The sequence below is a fragment of the Aethalodelphis obliquidens genome, unplaced genomic scaffold (genome assembly GCF_003676395.1).
Source record: "Aethalodelphis obliquidens isolate GAN/ISIS:26980383/991018 unplaced genomic scaffold, ASM367639v1 scaffold2, whole genome shotgun sequence".
NCBI classification, from domain to species: domain Eukaryota; kingdom Metazoa; phylum Chordata; class Mammalia; order Artiodactyla; family Delphinidae; genus Aethalodelphis; species Aethalodelphis obliquidens.
Window position 1 is genome coordinate 47,838,180 of NW_020837946.1, and position 24,188 is coordinate 47,862,367.

General features: G+C 33.6%; 1 long non-coding RNA gene across 1 annotated transcript in view; it reads left to right on the forward strand.

Annotated features, from left to right (window-relative positions):
• Positions 1-24,188, forward strand: part of LOC113630696 (uncharacterized) — a 310,684-nt gene that overhangs the window by 210,841 nt on the left and 75,655 nt on the right. The window contains exon 3 of the long non-coding RNA XR_003437063.1: positions 3,075-3,143. This is a non-coding gene — a long non-coding RNA (uncharacterized LOC113630696). The remainder of the gene's footprint in view (positions 1-3,074; positions 3,144-24,188) is intronic.

Genomic DNA, 24,188 nt, shown 5'->3' on the forward strand with positions numbered 1-24,188 from the left:
AGATGTGAAGTCTGTGTTGAGATACCCTTTTTTTTTTTTTTTGGCATGTGGATAACCAGGTGTCCTATTACCATTTGTTGAAAAGAATATTCTTTCTATATCAAAATGCCTTTTGTTCTTTTGTTAAAGTCAGTTATCATGTGGGTCTGTATTGTGTGTGTCTATTTCTAGGCACTCAATCCTGTTACAAGGATGTATCTGTCTGTTCTTTTGCCGGTACCATGCTGTCTTGATTACTATGGCTTTATAGTAAGTTTTGAAGTTGTCAGTCCTCTTTGTTCTTTTTCAATTTTGTTTTGACTTTTCTGAGATTTTTGCTTTTCCATTTAAACTTCAAAATCAGTTATTCAATAACCAGAAAGTAACTTGTTGGGATTTTGATTGGAATTGCGTTGGATCTTTATAACAAGAAAAATTGACCTTTTAATATTGAGAGTCCCTATCCACGAATATGGAATATCTTTCCATTTAGATCTTTTATTTCTTTTATTAGAGGTTTCTAGGTTTCCTCATACAGTTCTAATACATTTTATGTTAGAGTTATACCTAAGTATTTAATTTTGGAGGTGTTAATGTATATGGCTTTAATTTAAAATGTCAGTTGTTCATTGCTGGCATATAGGAAATCAATTAAATTTTGTACATTAACTTTGCATCCTGTGATCTTGCTAAACTTCCTTATTAGTTCCAGGAATTTTTTTATTGTTCTTTGGAATTTTCTACATATATAATCATGCAATCTGGAAACAAAGACAGTTTCATTTATTCCATCTCAATTAATATGTTTTATTTTCTTATTACATTATACTTCCAGTATGATGTTCAATAAAAGCGGTGGAGGGGACATCCTTGCCTACTTCCCATTCTAAGGGGGAATGATTTGTTTCTCACCATTAAGTATGACATTAGCCAGTAAGTAGGATTTTGTAGATGTTCCCTATCAAGTTGAGGAAGTTATTCTTTATTTCCAATTTGTAGAGTTGTTTTATTTTTTAAACATGAATTGGTGTTGGGTTTTGTAAAATGCTTTCTCTGTGTCTATTGATATGATTATATGACTTTCCCACTTTACCCTGTTGATGTGGTCAATGTAGTTATTGCTTTTTTGAATATTTTTGCATTTTACATCTCTTTTATACTAATATATTTTAAATTTTAAAACACTAAAATTATGCTAAAATTTAAGTTTATCAGATTAAAAAATAGAAATGAAAAGTAATTTCTTTTTCCTACACATTTTCTTCCTTTTTAAAATATAATTGACCCACACCACTATGTTAGTTTCAGGTGCACAACATAGTGATTCAGTATTTTTATACATTACAAAATGATTACCAACATAAGTCTAGTTACCATCTGTCACCATACAAAGGTATTACAGTATTGTTGACTATATTCCCCATGATGTACACGTCATTCCCATGATTCATTTATTTTTTAACTGGAAGTTTGTACCTCGTAATTTCTCTCACCTATTTCATTCATTCCACTCCCAAACCCACCCCATTACCCCTGGCAACCACCTGTTTGTGCTCTGTATCAGTGAGTTTGTTTTAGTTCATTTGTTTTGTTTTTTAGATTCCACATCTAAGTGAAATGATACAGTATTTGTCTTTCTCTTTCTGACTTATTTTACTTAACATAATACCCTCTGTGTCCATGCCTATTGTCACAAATGGCAAAATTCAGTGCTGTGTTTTGAATTAAGCTATTACTTGAATGGAAATTTATTTAGGGCTTATTTCTATTGAGATGTATCATTCAGTAAGAAGAAATTTCTCAGAACAATTATTGGGCTTCTCTAATAGCTATACAGCGAGTGTTTCTACTACTAAAGTTAATACTTTTTCCTAAAATTATTCTTCATTAAACAGTATTTTATTAATATTATAATCCTCACAGAGCAATCTAATTGTTTTTCAAAAATAATCCAAACAAGTAGCCCAATGCCCTAATGAATCATACTGAAGCTCTTAAAATATTTAGGCTTTTAAGATTTTGATGTGTAATCAATTATGTAAATAGCATGTATCTTGGGTATTCCTCAGTATTAAGTTTTATTACATATAAAAACATTTCTTTAGATTTAATTTATTAGTGCAAAAATGAAAAACACCATCTGCTTTAGTTGTGACAGAAATTTGGCCTAAAATAGATTTAAAAAACCTTCATATTACATGTCATAGTAAGAACCCACATGTTTCTAATTTCAACCTCAATTACTCAGTTCCTCAAGAAGAGAACAGTAGCTTATAAAAACATTTTCTGATAGTGAAAAACTAATAAACAACAAAAAAGTACCTCAAAAGCATGGTAAATAATTGGACCTGGCAGAAAATTATACACTCTTTGTGTCATGACTACATTTAGACATTTAGATCCAGGATAAGGTGAGATATTTAAAAGTTGTAAATTTAATTTGTCTTTGAATAGGATATAATTTACCTTTGTATATTTAAAATAATATGTCAGACAATTTTAGGGTCAAGCAATACCCCATTGATTATCATTTGAAGATATAAATAAAACCAATTTCCAAAAATACCCAGGATTTGGGAAATAGTAATTTTTGACCTAAGAAACAATGTTCAAAATGTAATGGAGAAAAGAAAATAAGAGTAGAATGTTAAACTTGGAAATTTTCAAAGGTCTGTAGACTGATATAAAGTTCAACATCAGATCAAGTCAGATTACTTTTTCTCAAAAAACAGTGAGAACTCATGAGGTTTAATGTGATTAGAAATATAAATACTATTAAAAGTTATAGTCATTCATTCAACAAATATCACTGAAAATTAACCCTGTTCTGGGTTTGGCTCTCTGACCTGAACAAGAGAGCAAGAACAGAGAACAAAACAGGCAAGTTCCTGTCTTCATGAACCATATATTATTATTGAGGATAAATAAACATAAAATATAACAAATAACTAAAAACAATAGAGGCTGTTATTATGGAGAACAAAAATAAACTCAATACCTTAATGCTGTGTAAAACAATAAAAGTTAAAATACCATTTAGATTACAGAATGATTTAGATAATTAAATATTTGAGAAACCTTTGTTTCAATTGTAGAAGAGAAAACATGAAGGTTGTGAGATGAAAAATGGTCTGCTGTGTTGGAAGGACTGACAGGAGACTCAGGTAAGGAGCTTAGTCACAAGTGAAATGGGGAGACTTGCAAAGATGCCACATAGAACTGTACTGACTGGTCCGCCTGGATTACAAGTATAACATTTATTTTGATTAACTTAAAGATACATGTGTACCAATTTGGAATGATTTTCTTACTATAGTTGCTTAATGAAATAATGTACTTGATATATCCTATATTTGATATATCCTGTATATGAATCTCAAACAAAAGTTTGATAAATAAATATTGTTTATGCTGCTTAAATATATTACTTCATGTACTATAAACATCTGTGATTTAGTGAATACAATAAGGAGGATAAATAGAAGTCATAGGTCATTATCACAGTAATTAAGTACATGTAAAAATAATAAATTCTCTTCCTCACAGTATCATTTAGCTCTAACTATTTAGGGGTCCCTAAAAATCAAAATGGTGAGAAAAGGAAACAGATTCTATTCAGGATGAGTCTATGTAATATATGAATTTCTTCTGTTCATGAACTCCCCACCAGTAGTATTAGCTTTTAATTCAAACTGATGATTACAGATAAGACAACTAAATGAGTCTAATTCTGCTACTCACAGATGCCAAAGTCTTCTGTCACTGGAGATCCAAATTTACTTGGTTGGGATTTTCTAAAGATTGAATTTTAAAATTAAGATACAACTTAAGTTATATAAACCCCAGCTGTGGCAAAGGAACCTTTAATTCAAGTTGCACTCAGCATGCAACAGGAGTCTGCCCTAAAGAGTGAAAATTTGAATTTCACTAATGGGCAATATAGTGAACCAGGTAGCTTGTAGCATTGGACTACATATCCCCTTATCAAATTAAAGACTTGTGTCAAGAAAAGTACAACTAGGGCTTCCCTGGTGGTACAGTGGTTGAGAGTCCGCCTGCCGATGCAGGGGACACGGGTTCATGCCCCGGTCCAGGAAGATCCCACATGCCGTGGAGTGGCTAGGCCCGTGAGCCATGGCCGCTGAGCCTGCGTGTCCGGAGCCTGTGCTCCACAAAGGGAGAGGCCACAACAGTGAGAGGCCCACGTACCGCAAAAAAAAAAAAGTACAACTATTATAAGTCTGAAAATGCATGCTGTATTATTAATACTGAAAAATTTAATTCTATATTTATAGGTATAAATCCCACACCAGAATTATTGTAAAACAAATTTCTAGATTAGTTAATAAAAATAGTACACACATAGTTAAGAACATGATGATGTGAAATGAATACATACCTGTAAGAGAATAAATATGGCTTATAGGTCTAAATACTGCAAAAATTTATATTACTGATCTAAGTATCTAAGCAAAATTAATGAATATTCCACCCAAATATCCTCATTAAAAATTCTTTTTTTCCTACCTTTGTGGTTAGTAAAGCACTCTTATTTTCCTGAAATCTGGTACAATTTAGTACTGTCTATGTTTTGGTATGGGAATCTGCTTTAAACCTACTCTTGATTTCTTTGTTCCCAACTATGAGTCATATGCCTAGCACTTCCACAATTGTTCACACATCATACCAGCTTTGCTTTAATTTATTTTCTTATATCAACTCACTATTCTATGTACCATTTTAGCTTAAAAGGTAACAGTTATCACTATGGTTAAAAATACAATGTCACTTACAGTGTATAAAAGCTAATTCTAAAAAAGCATAGTGGAAAAATTATGTTATTAACTTCTCCTTAGATATTGCTGTCTGCCAAAGCTTTGAACTTAAGACCTATTTTTCCTTTGTTAAAACGGAGTTTAGAAAACATTAGAAATTTCTCCTTGGTTCAATGTAAAGAACAGAAAAATAGTAGAAATGGATTAGATAGAATTTTGATTCATTACACACTATGTTTAAAAATACATAAATATCTGTGAATACAACTGCCAATATAAGTAGAATACTGAAAATAATTTACCTATATGCACCCCTGATCCCAGTGCTCCTCTCCATATAGAAGGACAAATAAGAAAGAGGAGAAGAGAGAGAAAGAGAGGTTGAGATTGAGATTATCATCAATAAAAAATTATACTAAGGTATTTTTCAAATTTGGTTGTACTAATTTATATCCCAACCAGTGAATTATGAGAACAGCTATTGATATACATCTGCAACATTTGGTATCATCAGAACTCTAATGTGTTTTAATCAAATGCTTGAAAAGTATGGTTTAATTTTGGTTTGAATTTGTCCATATTTCTATTGGGTTGTCTTTGTAAATTGATTTCAAAATGTGCGTGTGTGTGTGTGTGTGTATGTGTACATATGTGTATGTGTGTATAGATGCTATTCTTCATATTATACCTTTTGTCTGTTATGTGTGTTGTAAATATATTAACAGAAATTTTAATTTAAAATTTTTTATCCAAAATTAACAAAAGTTTTTAGAGGTGGTACTTCTGGGTCTAGTTTAAGAAATTATTTCCTCCATGTATGTCAAAAATATATTCACATTTATTTTTTCACTGCAAATTTTCAAATTTTATAACAAAATTTAAATAATTGATATCATATGTCCTATACAATGTTAATTTAAATGCTGATAATAAAAATAGATATTCATTCATTTTGAAATTTTAAGAAAACTATTACTTTTCACACTTGAGTCAAATCAATAATAATGGTATTTTAATAATGCAACTGGGTATTAAAATATCCCATATCAAAATATGTGGAATGTAGTACAAATGAAAATTTAAGAAAAATGTCATTAATTATTTACATAAGAAAAAAGAATGATAATAAATCAAATGATTGTCCATAGATCCAAGTACCTCTGAAAACATCATTCATAATTCATACCAAAACAAAGTGTGTCAGCACACAGACACATACTCACACACTCCTTAGATATATTATATTCAAATTGCTGACACCAAAGACAAAGGAAAATCTTAAGCCAGAGAAAATTGCGTGTTACCTACAGAGCAAAAAGGATAAGAATTACAGTAGATTTTTCTCAAGAAAAAATGCAAGTAAGAACAAAATGGATGATATTTTTAAACAACTGAAAGAAAAATATTGTCAACTCAAATATAAATAATAGTAGAAATCATCCTCAACAGTAAATGAGAATTAAAGACTCTAAGAAGCAAACAAAAACTGAGTAATCCATTGCCTGCAGAACTAATCTACAAACAATGTTAAAGAAGTTCTTCAGGCAGAAGGGATATGATAATAAAAATCTTGGATCTTTAAAGTATAATGAAGAACATTTAAAATGGAATAAATGAAAATAAATGAACTTCTAAATTTTTAATAACTCTAAAAGGTAACTGTTTACAGCAAAATTAATAATAATGTACTGTATATTTAGGCAGGGAGTTATAAACTTTATTTCTAACAGACCAGATAGTAAATATTTTAGTCATATGGTCTCTGTTGCAATAAGTAAGCCTTCCATTGTAGCACAAAAACAGTCATGGATAATATGTAACATGAGTGTGGCTTTATTCTAATAAAGCAAAGCCTTGTTTCTGAAAATAGGTGGAAGGCTGGTTTAAGAACTTCTCTTTGAAAGACACTACTAATATTTATTTTTCTGTATATTATTATTTCTCAGGAGTTGGCTTTGATATTCCATGATAACAAAAGATTTTAAGGCAAGTGTGTGCTTTGAAGAGATAGCTGCCAATAGTTTCAAATATAATCTTGGTTTGGAAAAGACCTTATAGGATGATGTAATATGTTGGCCCTTTGTCATTAAATTAGTTAGCAGATTTGGGCAAATCCCACATTACAGTTGGTTGAGAGGTAACTAGAAGGTAGGTAGATATAGGAAATGTGTGTAAACAATTCAAGCATGACCTTTGGCTGTGAAGAAGAGGGAAAAAAGGCAGTAATGATGGGGAAGATGAGTAGAACAAAATGTCTTGAAATATGAAATAAAATTAACAATATGAGAGGGAGGAGGTGAAAATATAAATGAGTAGGAGAATAATTGATAATGAAATTTCCTTTGGGAAGAAACAGAGGTTGAGATAAAGTGTACAGTTAGAATATCAGCATGTAGACTATGATAGGATTTTCCTTATAAAATGAGGGAAAAAGCAGCATGTATAAAACATATATATATAGTATTCATATATAAATAAAACGTGTGTGTAATGAGTTTGTGTGTCTAGGTGCAGATATAATCTTTTTAGATTTGATGTAAGGAAGTTGTTTCAGTAGACATCTGATGGCATTTTTTCTGTGAAGTGAAAGGCAAGGTCTTTTGCTAAAAACCATTGGGAGTATTGGGGCTTTGCAGAAGTTTTCAGAAAGGGAAAATATTTTAAAACGATTATTATGAAAATTAGAAAATGCTTGAGTGGGACAATAGTAAAAGATTTCTGGGCATATTTTAGTCACCAGATGAGATTTCTGACAGTAATTTCATGTAGTGTCACTACAGACTTCTGGGTGATTTTATCCGAAACATTCAGCAGTTTTATTATGGGTAGGGAAAGTAGATACTTAGATTTGTGAAGTGTTTGAAATTTAAGGAGGGAAATGTTAAAATATAGATATGAACAGGGTGAAAGAATGGACCATGTTTCAGAGATGAGCAGAAAGAAGAGGAAACGGATAGCTTATGCATGAGGAGAAAGAAAAGACATTGGCGGCAGAGGAAGAATCACTGTATAAAGAAAGAATTTTCTGGGGGGAAAAAAAGGAAGAACATTTGAACACTGGAGATTTTAAATTGAGCTCCCCACTTCCACCCTCAGAGTGAGGGGAAAACACTTGTTAAGTATACATTAAGGAAAATACTTGGACATTGGAGCAAAATCAATCCAATAATAAGTGTACCAATTACAGATTTAATAAAAAACTTGAAAAAATTAAATAAATTTCTATTAAATAAGGTTTTAACAACAGAATTCACTCTGGTCAGAGAAAGTATAGTTTAAAATTCTGTGTGTCTTAGTAAGCAATATGCTATATTAAGAAATTTAATTTAGCTGAGATTGCTCTCTAATAAATGTAAAGAAAACAAAAGACTGAGAATTTTGCCCAGAGTTTTTGGTGAGATATTCAGCTGTGTGAAAAAGACAAGGTTAACACTGAGACATCTGTTACTTCTGTCCAGTTGTTCCCAAAACTCCAGTAATTCTTTTGTGCTCTTTTCTGTAGTTCGTCTAAGAGAACCTTCAAGGGGCTTTACTTACAACTTGCTCCTTAAGCTCACCTCCAGCCTTTTATTTCCCCCCTGTGGCCAAATGGTAGGAGTGAATGCTCGAATTTCCCATGGACTCCCAGTCGTGATGATATGCCTAAGTGGCTTACCAATGGTGGGGAGATGAGAACAGTCAGTTCCTGATGCAGCCAATAAAGGAACGCATTTTCTGCAAAGAATTTAAAAACAATTTAAAAATCCAAATAAAATGCCTGCTTTGGCAATTCTAAATAAAGCAATTATAAACCATTTTCCCCTGAAAAATAATTGATGACCTAAGTTCTAAACAGTTGCTGCAGTTACTGATTTCTAATACAAGCAGTCCTCATTTTGTATGTTTCTAATACACACAAATTTCAGTTACCATATTCTAGTAAAATGATACCAGTGTCCCAACAATGCAATTCAAAGTTTAGTTACCACACTACATTAAGTCTGAGTAGTTGCATAAAGTATAACTTCACTGGTAGCTCTTCAGTCCACAAATCATTATGTAAATAACAGATGCACATCATGATCAGTGACAATTATGTTACTTCTTTCAAAGTCTGTCAGTGATTGGTCATTGTGCCACTGTCATTCAGTTCATGCACAGACAGCAAGGCCTGTAGCTGTGCTGACTCCTTGTCTCACAGAGACAGGCCAGGTGGCATTTGCAAAGTTGGATATTAAAATGAAGCCACTGGCCAACAAAGATGAAAGTTCAGCAAGAAATGAAAAGAGATAATGCTGAAAAAAAGTGAAATCTGAATCAAATTTAAATGCATATTTTGAAAAAATAACTGACCATAAGAATGTTGATACCGCCATCATTCTTGAGACTATATATACAGCCAGAAGATCTCAGTAAAGGCACATTTAGAGACATAAGGAAGAAAGTGATTGCAACCAAAAAGATAAAGAGTTCCCACAGGAAGAAACTCTGGCAGAAAACTTCATTTAAAGGAAATCTTGAAGATATTTAACAATATTGAAAACAAAAATATGAAAATATTTGAAAATGATCCAAAACTAGAATGGACGATGATAATTCCTCAATCTATAGAAAACATGCTCACTTCGTATCATAAACTATATGATAAGGCAAGTAATTTTACTAAGAAATAAAATACTTTGATCTCAATGTTTTAAATTATAGTTAAACAATTTTCTTCTTTTTCTCTGCCTTATACATTTATCACCAACAGTAAGAGAGCTTTTAATGTTTTGACAAAGATTTTAAAGGTCATGGAATAATTATAAATTTTTCCCATTGAGTATTAACATCACTTTTCACAATTTCAGCTTGCAAGGTCTTTTTTTTTTTTTTTTGGTCTCCACTACTATGCAAAGTGAGGACTGGCTTTATTATACCATTGCCTTAAGGTATTGCCTTAAATTAAGGTATTGCCTTAAATTAAGGCAATACCATTACTTATTATGTAGTAGACATTATAGTTTATATGGAAGTTAATATGGGGAACCCCCAGTTATACACAGTTACATGTGTTCACTTAAACAAAAAATTTATAAAAGTTTAGAATAATTCAAGCAATATTTTGGGTTAAATTTGTTTCTTCTACCCCTATGGTACTACATATTCCTGCAATTAAACAGTAAATTTGAATTTAACAATAATAGCACTATGTTACTTCAACCTTGTCCTTCTTTGTGATCACTTTTAGTTTCTATTTGTGTTTAAAATGTTTTAATTGCAGAAATTAAGTATCAGATTTTAACTTTTTATTGTTGTAACAGAATATTATATAGGCATAAATTTTTATCTATATTTCAAAAATACATTAATTCATTTAACATCTGTTATACCTTTTTTTTGTTTCTATATATAATATTAATTATATTGTATTCTCTCTGTCACAATTGCTTCCGGTCACCTCACTTCTGTAAAATGTTTCAGATCATTTTTCTAACATCTATCCTGTCTCTGCCTCTGGACATTTTTCTAGATAACTTTCCTGATATCTGTTTCACTCTTATAAAATATTCCATTCAAAAAGTAGAGTGTGGTTCTTTGTATCAAATCTTATTTGCAAGATTCCTTTATTTTCACAGACATCTGAAATGCCCCCAATTGGCAATTATATTTCTGTATATTTACATCTCTTAAATGACTAATTATCTTTTTCTTCTTATACACATCAGCCTTCTCTATCACCTGCTATTGCTATCATTTTTATACATTTTTCCCACTCAGCAGAATTGTCCCTTTGTATGGTCTAATATAAATATTACCCAATAGCACATTTTGGGGATAATACATTGTCACTGACAGACTGGGCTTCCTTCCAAGACCTATGACTGTTTAGGCCTCGTTCCCTTCTACTAGTGTCTCCATCCTAGCCTGAAGCTTGCTCAGTCTCTCTATTCTTATTGCAATGTAATAAGAACATGCCTCGCTGGGTCCTGAAAAATGGGGATGCCTAATTAAAATAAATGTATTATTAGGAATAATAAACTTATTTTATAAGCCTGCATAATAGATACATATTGTCATAGGATGTCACATCAATTGTGACTGAGCACTCATAGATTAATAATAATGAAAGCCAAAAATTAAATATACATTACAGTAAACAGAAATATTTTCATTAATTCAATTAATTTTGTATTATACTTTTACATTAATAAGTGGTAATCATATTAGAAATTTAGGAAATAAATAAAAGATAAAACATTCCTTAAACCAAAACTTTAGTAAAGTACTGTTTAAAAATACACATACATGCATATACACATGCACACATGTATTTTTATGTAACATCTTGTAGTTTTAATTTCAATAAAACTTAATGTCGATAAATGTGATTTATATCACTTTTGTTAATTTCTGCATAGTATCATATATTATGAATATAGAACATTTTATGTTAAAATTTTTCTATTATTGGACATTTAAATTGTGTTCAATTAGAAAAATCCCAATCTTTAAATTAAAAAAATTAATTTCAACTCTAAATAGCAAAATTAGCTACTTTAAAGTTTACTACCACTTCCATTTCTGTGTTCCTTTAGTTTCCCCTATAATAAATAAATAATAACTAATAAAAATTAAAATACAAAAGTATTGTGCAATTTATAAACAAACCGGCAAGTGAAGCATTAACATAAATTAAAGGCAGGGAATTTTATTCAAAGGATCTTATTATAAAGACAGGGAGATCAGCTCAGTGCTTTGTGACCACCTGGATGGGTGGGATAGAGAGGGTGGGAGGGAGGGAGACGCAAGAGGGAGGAGATATGGGAACATATGTATATGTATAACTGATTTACTTTGTTATAAAGCAGAAACTAACACACCATTGTAAAGCAATTATACTCCAATAAAGATGTAAAAAAAAAAAGAGACTGTGGGTTTAATGCCTTTACCAGTGTTTTCTAAGTGAGTAAAGTGACATAATAAGAGAGTCTCCATAACTGTCAAACAATGAATTAATTGTCACACACACAAAAAAAACACAAAAAGGGTATTTCCCAAAGTATCTCAGTTTTCCTAAATATCAAAAATAAAATCAAATTTTATGGAGAGTGTATTAGTGTAAGACCACTAGTATATGAACATATATGTAATGACTGTATAAAGGTGAAGCAGGAAAGAAGGGGTTTACTGCGGTGTTGCTCTTGTGAGGTTGAGAGGGAGAGTATATTTATAGTAGAGTAGACTGTTAAAGTTTGTATTGGTTGCTTGTGGTTTGGGAGTGTCATTTATTTTCTAGTGTGACAGATATGAATTTGTTTCAGATCAATTATATAATGTAGCCTGGGAAACATAATTTTTCTATAACACATTGGAGCAATATAGAGAGGTTAATGAGGAATTAAAAATAAACTGCAACCAGAGGAGAGAATATTATCAGGGAACAAGTGAGATTAACTCCACTGTAATATCCATTTAGGACTGGATTGAATGGCTCTCAGTCCTTTTTATAACTTTTCACATGATTGATGCCTCTAAAAGTTTTACTCCAGTACAAGATTTAGTTACCAGTAGCCAGTTATACTCAGACAGGTATTGAATGCGTTGTATTCTATCGTCAGTTGGACTCTGGTGATAAAGAACATATAGGAAGGCAAGATTTAGTCTCAGATCATATATGTATAAGTTTTTTGTGTAAGCAACTTTATCTTCAATAGCATAGAAATAATTAACATAACTTTGTAGAGGGACATAAGAAATGTGGAAGAATAGGAAACTAACTACAAATGATTATTAACATAAAAAAGAAGAACCTAGAGGTAATTTCTGTCATGTCAGTAGAGCTCATATCCAATAAGATAAAAGCAGTTGGCAGGTGGACTTGTATGTGTACAGATGGAATTCTATGTGATTTGATTAGTAAGGTATCACCAGATCTCTGCTTCCTAAACATATCCTATTTTGACCTAGAACTATAATAAAAAATTTATCTAAATCACAGGGTTTGCTACATTACACATAAATTATTTTGAATATTCTAAACATGGTGATATATTTACTATTTAAATTTATTAAAAATTTATATACAAACATAAATTGTGAAATGATTCATAATGAAGTCTCAGGATGAAAGATCTGAAAAGTGGATCATGATGTTAAGCACTTTAATGACTAGATCATGTTAAAAAAGGATTAATTAGCATTCTGCTATTTAAATAATGCAAGGAATCAAGTTTATAAGAATTGGCACTGTTCATTTGGAATTAGTAATGCTGATTCATTTTTTAAGTATATCTTTTACACATTCCTTATTTTACAAAAACAAACACATCATTGTTAAAATTGACAAAACAAGTTACTAACCAATAGACTATTTGTATCATTATTTATTTTCCATTTTTCACTATAAGATTAAGACCCACAACTTCACATGGACTCACATATTATAACTTCATGTTTCCTATTTTATCTTTTTTTTCTGTGGACCATTTTTTTAAAGTCTTTATTGAATTTGTTAAAATATTGCTTCCGTTTTTTTTTTTAACATCTTTGTTGGAGTATAATTGCTTTACAATTGTGTCTTAGTTTCTGCTTTATAACAAAGTGAATCAACTTTACATATACATATATCCCCATATCTCCTGCCTCTTGTGTCTCCCTCCCACCCTCCCTAACGCACCCCTCTAGGTGGTCACAAAGCACTGAGCTGATCTCCCTGTGCTATGCGGCTGCTTCCCACTATCTATTTTACATTTGGTAGTGTATGTATGTCCAGGTCACTCTCTCACTTTGTCCCAGCTTACCCTTCCCCCTCCCCATGACCTCAACTCCATTCTCTACATCTGTGTCTTTATTCCTGTCCTGCCCCTAGGTCCTTCAGAATCATTTTTTTTCTTTTTTTTAGATTCCATATATATGTGTTAGCATACAGTATGTTTTTCTCTTTCTGACTTACTTCACTCTGTATGACAGACTCTAGGTCCATCCACCTCACTACAAATAACTCAATTTCGTTTCTTTTTATGGCTGAGTAATATTCCATGGTATATATGTGCCACATCTTCCTTATCCATTCATCTCTTGATGGACATTTAGGTTGGTTCCATGTCCTGGTTATTATAAATAGAGCTGCAATGAACATTGTGGTACATGACTCTTTTTGAATTATGGTTTTCTCAGGGTATATGTCCAGTAGTAGGACTTCTGGGTCATATGGTAGTTCTATTTTTAGTTTTTTAAGGAACCTCTATACTGTTCTCCATAGTGGCTGTATCAATTTACATTACCAGCAATAGTGCAAGGGGGTTCCCTTTTCTCCACACCCTCTCCACAATTTATTGTTTGTAGATGTTTTGATGATGGCCATTCTGGCTGGGGTGAGGTGATACCTCATTGTAGTTTTGATTTGCATTTCTCTAATGATTAGTGATGTTGAGCATCCTTTCATGTGTTTGTTGGCAATCTGTATATCTTCTTTGGAGAAATGTCTGTTTAGGTCTTCTACCCATTTTTGGATTGGGTTGTTTGTTTTCTTTATATTGAGCTGCATGAGCTGTTTGTAAATTTTGGAGATTAATCCTTTGTCAGTTTCTTCATTTGCAAATATTTTCTCCCATTCTGAGGTTGTCTTTTTGTCTTGTTTAAGTTTCCTTGGCTGTGCAAAAGCTTTGAAGTTTCATTAGGTCCCATTTGTTTATTTTTGTTTTTATTTCCATTTCTCTAGGAGGTGGGTCAAAAAGGATCTTGCTGTGATTTATGTCATAGAGTGTTTTGCCTATGTTTTTCTCTGAGTTTTTTTTTTTTTTTTTTTTTGCGGTATGTGGGTTCTCACTGTTGTGGCCCATCCCATTGCAGAGCACAGGCTCCAGACGCACAGGCTCAGCGGCCATGGCTCACAGGCTTAGCCGCTCCACGGCATGCAGGATCTTCCTGGACCGGGGCATGAACCCGTGTCCCCTGCATCGGCAGGCGGACTCTCAACCACTGCGCCACCAGAGAAGCCCTCCCTTGCTGCTTTTAATATTTTTTCCTGGTATTTAATTTTTGATAGTTTGATTAATATGAGTCTTGGCATGTTTCTCCTTGGATTTATCCTGTATGGGACTCTCTGCGCTTCCTGGACTTGATTAACTATTTCCTTACCCATATTAGGGAAGTTTTCAACTATAATACCTTCAAACATTTTCTCAGTTCCTTTCTTTTTCTCTTCTTCTTCTGGGACCTCTATTATTTGAATGTTGGTGCATTTAATGTTATCCCAGAGGTCTCTGAGAGTGTCCTCCATTCTTTTCATTCTTTTTTCTTTATTTTGCTCTGCGTAGTTATTTCCACTGTTTTATCTTCCCGGTCACTTATCTGTTCTTCTGCCTCGTTTATTCTGCTATTGATTCCTTCTGGAGCATTTTTAATTTCATTTGTTGTGTTGTTCATCATTGTTTGTTTGCTCTTTAGTTCTTCCACGTCCTTGTTAAACTTTTCTTGTATTTTCTCCATTCTATTTCCAAGATTTTGGATCATCTTTACTATCATTACTCTGAATTCTTTTTCAGGTAGACTGCCCATTTCCTCTTTATTACTTTGGTCTGGTGTGTTTTTACCTTGCCCTTTCATCTGCTGTGTGTTTCTCTGTCTTCTCATTTTGTCTAACTTACTGTGTTTGGGGTCTCCTTTTCGCAAGCTGCAGGTTCGTAGTTCCCAGTGTTTTTGGTGTCTGCCCCCAGTGGCTAAGGCTGGTTTAGTGCATTGTCTAGGCTTCCTGGCGGAGGGGACTGTTGCCTGTGTTCTGGTGGATGTGGCTTGATCTTCTCTTTCTGGTGGGCAGGACCATGTCCGGTGGTGTGTTTGTGGTGTCTGTGACCTTATTATCATTTTAGGCAGCTTCTCAGCTAATGGGTGGGTTTGTGTTCCTGTCTTGGTAGTTTTTTGACGTAGGGTGTCCAGCACTGTAGTTTGCTCATTGTTGAGTGGAGATTGGTCTTAGCCTTGAGCTGGAGATCTCTGGGAATACTTTTGCCATTTGATATCATCTGGAGCCAGGAGTCTCTGGTGGACTAATGTTCTGAACTCGGCTCTCCCACCTCAGAGTCACAGGCCTGACCCCCGGCTGGAGCACGAAGACCCTGTCAGCCACATGGCTCTCTTTGAGCTTAAGGCATGTGTTTTTATCATTTCCCAGAATCTCTCTGTGAGATTATGTTTCAGTAGCTCACTATGGTAGATTTTTCATCCCCTTCCATTTTCTATATTACCTCACCACTTATTTGCCATTTTTACTCTAATCCTTGTCTCAGAAGGTGTTTCTTGGGAAAACCAAAATAAGATGGACATGCGTGTAAATCAAAATGAGATTCCAAATATTACAAGGATGAAATAAACCATCATGGCAGAAAGAACATTATTCTGAAAAAAGCTTCTTCATGGATACTCCTAAAGTGGGCAGTGGATGATGTATAAAACAACATCTATGGTGTCACTGCTCAGGCAATGTCTCTGACTCTTATGTCCATAACAGCTTCTCACTTTTCAAATAACATTTGTCATGCATGATCCCTGTGGAGATGAGCAGCCTTTCCTTTGTTTTCTCCTAACATGGGGCATTAAGCCCATTGCTTTTCATGATGTTTTGCAATCATTCAAAGATTGTTTCAAATCTCAGCTTTAATTTGACCATGTTGGTAAGAACAGAACAACAACAGAAAATAGCTTTTTTTTGCTGTGTAATCCAGGTAGATGGAAAAAGTATCCAGGAATCAAAACCACAGCACATAAAGTGGTACACGCATTCCAGCATTGGAGGAGGAAGTTGCCGCCCAGGACAAAGCTCTTCTGAAATGGCCCAGTTCTGTTTGGGGGTGGCACAAACAGTTCATCTTCCTAGTGGTGTGGCGGCCTCTGGCATGGCGTGCGCGTGGGTGTGGGCATAGGGGCCACCTGCCTCCTCATGGCCCAGCAGGCAAGGCTTCACCCACTCCTGGGCCTGGGAACCCCAGACCGCCGAGCTGGGCGCCAGGCAAGACCCCCCTGGGTTGGGGCAGCTGTGCGTGGCCCTCAGTGGCAGTAGCCACGACCTCCCAGGTCTTGTGGTCTCCAGGGCCAGCGAAGCACACCTTCTAAAACCCTTGGCTTAATGGGCCTTTTACAGGAAGGTTTGGATAAAAAAAAATGAGTGCTTCTGTTTTACGGTTTGGTTTTTTGGCTGTGAGGCATGTGGGATCTTAGCTCCCTGACCAGGGATCAAAACCACACCCTCTGCACTGGAAGGCAAGGTCCCAACCACTGGACCACCAGGGAAAACCTTCCTATTTTATCTTTTTTTTTTTTTTTTTCCGGGCTTGTCTCTGATCCTGGTGCATGCTCAGTGATGTCTGTTGATATAGGAGGATTCCATGTTAAGTTAACTTGAGTTAAAAGATACAGCTGTCTACCAAATAACCTGTTACTAAATCAGAAGAAATGTCACTGAATACAAGGCTAGAGAAAAGAGTAAAGTACTGTCCTGAAAATATTTGTCTGTCTCTAGAAAAGTGCATTTTTTGAGGCTTTTCCATCATGTACTAACCTTGCATTTGTATGGGAACACTATTTTCTTTCTTTTTTTTCTTTTTTTTGTGGTATGTGGGCCTCTCACTGTTGTGGCCTCTCCCGTTGTGGAGCACAGGCTCCGGACGCGCAGGCTCAGTGGCCATGGCTTATGGGCCCAGCCGCTCCCGCGGCATGTGGGATCTTCCCAGACCGGGGCACGAACCCGTGTCCCCTGCATCGGCAGGCAGACTCTCAACCACTGCGCCGCCAGGGAAGCCCGGATTATTTTCTTAATGGAAATTGGAGCTATACACATTTAAATGTCCGAGGACTTTAATATATAAAATGTGTATTATCATATTTGCAGTCTTTTTGTTTTTAAGAGGGATTAGGCTCTGAACTGCAAGGGACTGAAAGAAAATAAAAAGGTATAACAATGCAGTCAATGCTGAAAATTAGTAATTGATTAAGAAAAGAAAATCAATCATGATTTTTAACAGCATAAACCTACCATTTCAGAATTGGATGCAAACTCCAATGACCCAAGAACACTTGGAAGGGGAAAGCGTCAGACTAAGTTCATATTTGGAAAATTTATTTTCTTTGTTCTCTGCATTCATAAAATTGCTTGTGTCCTTTCTTCAACTTTGAGCACTTTTAGCACTGTTTGGCATTAAAAAAAAATTTCCCTGGGACTTTCTCCAAATGACTTGTTTTCTTTAAATCCTTTCTTTAAATCCCTCTGATCTGAAAATCATTTTCATAAGATGTTCTTGATTCTTAGGTTTTTTTTAAATTTAAATATACCAGATTAAAATCTGATGATATCTGAGTTAATATTTAATACCTTGCTGTGGGTCTGACATCAGACTAGTGTTTAGAGATATAATCCATGAATATATTTAATGTTATATGTAGTTTGCTCTCATACATCTCTCTATCACACATTCTATATATCAATCCTCTCTTCTGCCGTTTTAAAACCACACTTCAGAAAGAGCATTCAATTAACCCAGCAATCCCCTGGATGTAACTCAATCATGTCTCCCTTCTTACAGCAATAATCCTCACATGAATAATTAATATTCTCATCCTTAGCCCCTTTTTTTGTTTTCTGTAGCTGGCATTCTAACCTCTACCATTAAGATACTCCTCTTAAATATCACTACTGGTTTTCTACTAGCTAAGTTCAAAAGAAATTCTTCTCAAGCTTTCAAATTTATTTAAAAGATTAGTTATCCCTCCTTCATTAAACTATATATTTTATCTTCTTAATTTCCTAACTTATTTGTCCTGTTTATTTGTCATTTTGCATTACTCCTCTGTCCTTTGACTGTAGACAATCCACCAACACTCCCAGTTATTTTTTTATAATTTATTTTTTGGAAAGATTCAAGTCTCAACTAAGTATAAAGTAATATCATACCCTAACAGTCTCCATTTGAAAATATCTTGCTTATATCAATACTAGCGCAGTATTCATAGCTTCCCGTTTTCTCTATCTTGAAGTGACTTTTGATGAATTTCTCTCATTTATCCACTGTATGCATCCAAGTATAATTTTCTCACATTCATGCCTCTATTTAGTTCTGTTTATGTCACTGCCTAAATGCTATTTAAGACCTTTGTCATCTTATACTTGCTGACTGGATCTTTTTTTCTCCCCACTTCTATCTATTCTATTTGTCACTATACAGGATACTGATTATGAAACATGCTTATGATGCTTAAAAATAGGCAATTTCTTTAATCTGAGTCTTGATTTCCCCAAATAGGAATAATATCTACCTCGTAAACTTGTTTTTGTGTTAAATAATTTATATATGTAAAATACTTCAGAAATTGCCTAACATATATTAAGTATTCTATAAATATTCACTTTTAAAATTACCATTGAAACTTTAAAAGAAATAGCATACTTCCTAAGATGCCCATTCTACTTTAGCATAACCACATTTTTCTGGAATATTCCCAAGTTCCTAAACTGACAAGGGAAACCTATGATACTGCGACAGCTTTGTGGCATGACAACATGGTTAAGCTTCACTATGGTCCACAATTATTCAAGCAAACAGTAATCTAGGTGCTGCTGTGAAGGGATTTTGCAAATGTGATTAAACTCCCTTATCCTGGATGGCCTGACCTAATCAGGTGAAGTCTGTTGAAGAGGGCTTAGGCAGTTCCTGTGCCAAAGAGTCAGATTACAGCCTACTCATGATCATCTCTTCCTGACTGCTTGCCCTATGATTTTATATTCCCTTAGCCAGCCTCCACAGCCCATTCTTTGTATACACATATATACACATTTTGGAACAGCTAGCATATTAACACAAATAAATCATTCTCTAATGATATCATATACTTAATTAAGGGCCTGGTATGCAGTAGACACTCAACTAATATGTTTTAATGAACTAATGCCAGTTATATTTCTCTAATCAGCCTGCAAACTAATGTGAGTCTGTTTTTTTTTTAAAGTGGCTCTGTATCTCCAACAGTCTTAACACAATAATCATATTTATACATATGATAATTTGTTGTCTGTTGGTTATAATAAAATATCACTGACAGAGCTGGTTGGCTAATTAAAACTGAAATAAATTTTTCACTGGAAATTTTATATGTGGGGCTTCTTTCCCCTTCTTTAACTGTTCACATTTTATCTCAAAAACCTCTAGTTACCCATGAATTAAAAACCAGGATTGATAACTGCAAACCTTTAATTGAAAATATGCTATTACCTGTCAGTATTTTATTTTATTTTATTTTTTTAACATCTTTATTGGGGTATAATTGCTTTACAATGGTGTGTTAGTTTCTGCTTTACAACAAAGTGAATCAGTCATACATAAACATATGTTCCCATATGTCTTCCCTCTTGCGTCTCCCTCCCTCCCACCCTCCCTATCCCACCCCTCCAGGCTGTCACAAAGCACCGAGCCAATATCCCTGTGCCATGCGGCTGCTTCCCACTAGCTATCTACCTTACTACGTTTGTTAGTGTGTATATGTCCATGACTCTCTCTCGCCCTGTCACAGCTCACCCTTCCCCCTCCCCATAGCCTCAAGTCCGGTCTGCGTCTTTATTCCTGCCTTACCCCTAGGTTCTTCATGACATTTTTTTTTCTTAAATTCCATATATATGTGTTAGCATACAGTATTTGTCTTTTTCTTTCTGACTTACTTCATTCTGTATGACAGACTCTAGGTCTATCCACCTCATTACAAATAGCTCAATTTCGTTTCTTTTTATGGCTGAGTAATATTCCATTGTATATATGTGCCACATCTTCTTTACGTGTCAGTATTTTAAACTTCTACACAATCTGATAACATGTGACTAAATTAACTTAACTAGGGCATTAGAAATTAGTCATTCAAGAATATAAAGGAAGAAAATTGAATCCTTCAGGAGTATGTTCACATTCTAGTATTATCAGTACATTCTCTGAAATAAACTGGTAATGCTTTAAAAAAAAAGAAGTAAAATTATTGGTGATTTTGTATATGAGATATTTAAATCTGCTAAGTATTGTTTTAGCTTTTTTAAATATCATTTTAGAAATACTCTAAGCCTATGAATTTTTAAAGTAAAATCATAATTTTATTAACATTTTATAAACTATTTAAGATACATGTTTTGATAACTTAACATTTATATATAAGTTAAATCTATACTGTACCTTTATTTCTCTAGAATCTTTAATTCTGCACACCAAGACTCCTAGTTCTATCAGAAATAAACTGTTTCTCTTTTTCTTTAGGCTATTTCATTCTCAGGAGTTACAGTGTATTAGATAGTGACTAAGCTCTGAAACACAGACATGTAGGTCACAAGGGAGAAAAAATATTAATGGAGAGAGATTGAGAAATGCCATTTCCTCAGAACTAAAACCAATCAAACACAAAAGAACAGTTTCTCCAATTTATGCAAAGACCCACCAACCATAATTTTATAAAAAGGACAGGATACAGAGGTACAGAATGATAATTTTTCTCTCATTGTTGATGCAAATTAATATGAAAATTTCATAAAGATGACACATATTTTATTTCCCTTTTGCGTATTTCACCTTTTGATTGTCAAAACATCAAGCTAATGACATATTTTAATGAGTATTTAGCTGCCTATGTATGCTGTCATAATCTTGGCAACCTACCTTGACCCATTTATTTCTAGTATTTATGCTTTTTGAATAAATGTATAAAAACATATTGAAATAAAGAAAATCTGCTTTAATCTAATTATAAGAATGTTAAATATAAGAAGTGTAAATGAGCATGGAGATTGTATAAATGAATCTAATTTGTAATAACATTATCCTGTATTATTAGAATTTTGAGCATATTCTTACAGTTTAACACTGTGTTAATTTGCAGTGTGTCATTTTGCTAAACATCAAAAAAGTATATGTAGGTATCTTACCAAATCTTATTTTTGTTTACTGCATTCTTAAAATTCAACAATGTATTATTTTACCAAAGCACTAAGATTCTATACTTAGAAATAGGGATATTTGTCTCCATTATTATAGAATGGCTTCTACAGGTAAGTTAAATTATAATTCTACCTAACCCATGATTATGTTTCCAGTGAATGAAACAATAAACATAGATGATTAAAAAAGAAAAAGAGTACAAATTTGTTGTAGTCAAATAAGAAACTATAAGAATGTCACCAATTCCATTTAATTTTAAACTCCTGTCCCCAAAGTACAAGATGCTTACCATAGATTTTTCTCCTTATGATTGTATTAATTGTATATGAGTATGATACTAGGCCCTATTTCTAGTTGCTTTTCATTGTCATGGAGTATGTTGACAGGGCAACGTTCATGGCCTGTGAGCCATGGCTGCTGAGCCTGCACATCCGGAGCCTGTGCTCTGCAATGGGAGAGACCACAACAGCGAGAGGCCTGTGTACCAAAAAAAAAAAAAAAAAAAAAAAAAAAAATCAATGAATTCATGAAATTTGGAGAGTATATCAAGACCTGGTGAGAAACCGACATAAATAAAGGAGAAATTACAAAATATGTACATATTTGCCAACACCACTGTGAGATGAGAGAAACAAAGGAGGAGTTTGTCCAAAGTGGAGGTTATTTTTAAGGAGGGAAGTGGGGCTTTCATATTATGCTACTGACATTATACTGAAAAACATACTTGTAAATGAAATAAAAATATTGCCAATTGTGATCCCAGAAATACTACTAGGAACAAAACTGGGAGGGGTTTCCCTAATGTAGAATAAGATTTAGTGAATGAGAAAGACCATTTGATTTAGGTATAAAAAAATTACTGAGTACTGACAATTTCTTCAGGCACTGACTATTCCCAATTCACTGTCAGTAATATAATTTTTAAACTTATTGAAGTATAATTGATGAAAAACACTATGTTAGTTTAAGGTGCATAACATACTCATTCAGTGTTTCTATACATTACAGAATGATCACCACAATAAGTCTACCTACCTCATCTGTCACCCTACAAAACTCTTTTTTATTGATTATATTCTCTATGCTGTAAATTTCATCCCCATTACTCATTTATTAAGTAACTGGAAGTTTGTACCACTTAATCTCCCTCACCTATTTCATTCATCCTCCCTCACCTATTTCATTCATCCTCCTACCCCTCTCCCCTCTGACAAATACCTGTTCTCTGTATCTGTGAGTTTATGTCTGCTTTGTTTTGTTTGTTGTTTGTTTTTTTTAGATTCCACTTATAAGTGAAATCATACAGTATTTGTCTTTGTCTGATTTATTTCACTTAGCATAACACCCTCTAAACCTATCCATGTTGTTGAAAATGGCAAGATTTTATACTTTGTTATGGCTGAAGAATAGTCCATTGCATGTACACCACATCTTTATCCATTCATCTGTTGATGGACACGTAGGTTGTTTCCATGTCTTGGCAATTGTAAATAATCCTGTTGTGAACGTTGGGGTGAACGTATATTTTTGAATTAGTGTTTTTGTTTTTTTTCCAGATATATACCCACAAGTGGAATTGCTGGATCATATGGTAGTTACATTTTTAGTTTTTTGAGGAACCTACATACTGTTTTCCATAGTGGTTGCACCAATTTGTATTCCCACTAACAGTGTACTAGGATTCCCTTTTCTCCAAATCCTTGCCAACATTTGTTATTTGTAGACTTTTGGATGATAGCCATTCTGACAGTTGTGAGGTAATAGCTCATTGTAGTTTTGATTTGTGATTCTCTGATGATTAGTGATGTTGAGCATCTTTTCATGTGTCTGTTGACCATTCTTTCTTCTTTGAAAAAATGTCTATTCAGGTACTTGGCCCATTTTTAAATCAAATTATGTGGTTTTTTTGATGTTGAGTTGTATGAGGTCTTTGTATATTTTGTATATCAACCCTTTATAAGATAGATCATTTGCAAAATTCTCCCATTCAGTAGTCGACCTTTTCATCTGTTGATGGTGACTTTTTCTGTGTAAGGCTTGGTATAGTATCATTTGTTTGTTTTTGCTTTTGTTTCCCTTGCCTGAGGAGACATAGCTTTAAAAAAAGCATTGCTAAAGACCAATGTCAAAGAGCATACTGCCTATGTTCTCTGCTAGGAGTTTTATAGTTTCAGGCCTGAAATTTAAGCCTCCAATCAATTTTGAGTTTATATCTGTATAGAGTGAGAAAGTTTGATTTTTTGCATATAGCTATTCAGTTTTCCCAACACCGTTTATTGAAGAGGCTGTCTTTTCCCCATTATATAATCTTGCCTCCTTTGTTGTAGTTTCATTGACTATATAAATGTGGGTTCATTTCTAGATTCTCTATTCTGTGCCACTGATCTATGTGTCTGTTTTTGTGCCAGCCCCGTACTGTTATGATTACTGTAGTATAGTTTTTATTATAGTTTGAAATCAGGGAGTGTGATCTCTAGCTTTGTTCTTTCTTAAGATTATTTTGGCTATTCAAGGT